This window comes from Capsicum annuum, chromosome 9 (assembly GCF_002878395.1).
Source record: "Capsicum annuum cultivar UCD-10X-F1 chromosome 9, UCD10Xv1.1, whole genome shotgun sequence".
Taxonomy (NCBI): Eukaryota; Viridiplantae; Streptophyta; class Magnoliopsida; order Solanales; family Solanaceae; genus Capsicum; species Capsicum annuum.
Window position 1 is genome coordinate 89,594,380 of NC_061119.1, and position 1,787 is coordinate 89,596,166.

At 34.0% G+C, this 1,787-nt stretch overlaps 1 pseudogene; it reads left to right on the forward strand.

Annotated features, from left to right (window-relative positions):
• Positions 1-261: 261 nt before the first annotated feature.
• On the forward strand, positions 262-1,470 carry LOC107841426 (annotated as a pseudogene).
• The last annotated feature ends 317 nt before the right edge of the window (positions 1,471-1,787 follow it).

Here is a 1,787-nt window from a genome sequence, read left to right on the forward strand (position 1 = left end):
CAGTCAGCAGGAAGTGCATCGGTAAAAAAAATTCCATCAACTTGAGGGAGAGAATAGAGAAATTTCTATTCACTAGCCACATTGGGCCATTGAATATCTTTTTAATGCTATATCTATTTTATCTCAGCTCCACTTCTCTAAGTGGGTTGATATATTTTTCTTTGTATACAAGGTAACCCACGATTATGTTGATTCAATGGACAAGTTAATGCAGCCATTGGTGGATGAGGTAATGCTATTAGGTTACAGTTACATATAAGAATGGATCTCAGCTATGGTCAATTTACTATCAAGGAAAAACTTGATGTAACATATAATGATGCAGGAGGATGTAAGGAGAAAATTGAGAAGATGCGAGAGTTGTTGATGAGTGCTTATTCTTCTATTGTGTTATAGATTTTTTGTGCTTATTCTTCTATTGTGTTATAGATTTTTTTCCCTTTTTGTTGGTTGACAAATTAGGTTGAGATCCTTTTCTTGCTTAATTTGTCAAACTTGGAATTGATCTCCCTAAGGGTGTTCCCTACTATGGTCCTCCTGATACTGGGAAATCATTACTTGCCAGAGCAGTTGCAAGTCGTATAGATGCATGCTTTATTTACATTATTAGTAGTGAGTTTGTTCAGAAATATATTAGTGAGGGGGATAGAAAGGTTCGTGGAATATTCCTGATTAGAGGCACTAATTGACAACTCCAACTGTCCCACTAAGAGTGTTGACATACTATGTTCCCACTTAAATATCAGACTTCATGTGTGTTACAGGGTTCAAACTCGTGAGTTACGCTACCTCACATCCTTTCTATTAAACTAAAATCACACTATCGAATATTACACAGTTATTATTGAACCCATTTAGGTTTAACTTTAGCATTTATTCATTTAATATGATAGATGGCACACTCCAAGAAACGTTGCATTGTGTTTTTCAATGAAGTAGATGTCATTCAAGGGCAAGATTTAATGATGGAGTTAGGGGAGATAATGAAGTTCAATGGACCATGCTTGAAATTATGAACTAGCTAGATGGTTTTGATGCTTGAGGGAATATTTAAGTTCTCATGGAAACCAATAGGTTAGTTTGCCTATATGTTACAGTTATTTTTCCATCAGTATGCACATTTACTTTTTGTTTTTTAGTTGCTTATGTTATTTGATGTTTTGGTTATTAAAATTTGGAGCTATTTGTTAGTAATATATTTATGTTTGGTAGCATAAAATGCTACTACCAGCTTGTTATCATCTTGATCAAGTTATAGCTCCATCATATTGTTTTACAGACCTGATGCACTTGATCCAGCTTTATTTACGTCCTAGACGATTCGATGAGAAAGTTGAATTTGGCCTGCCTGACCTGTAGAGTAGAGCACAAATATTTAAGATTCATACATGGAGAATGAATTATGAGTAGGATATCCGATTTGAACTCTTGTCCGGACTCTGTCCCATCTCTACGGGTAATCTCTCATAAACATGAGTAGCATGTCAGACATTACAAAATAAACAATAATACAGCTTCCATATTGACATTCTATATAGTGACATTAAATGGGTCCAAAAAAGAATGCATATACATGATTTGTATAGACCAACTCCAGTTAGTTTGGGAGTGAGGTGTAGTTAATAATTTGTCTAATACCGTATAGAAGAATGAGAAGTGTTCAATGTATTAGTTTTGTTTTATTTTTCTTTTAAATTTTTAGCTGTCTATATCCTTTGTAAAACTTATGGATTTTTCTATGAATGGTAAACTAATGGGATACCTTTCTTATCACAAGCAGAAAAAAT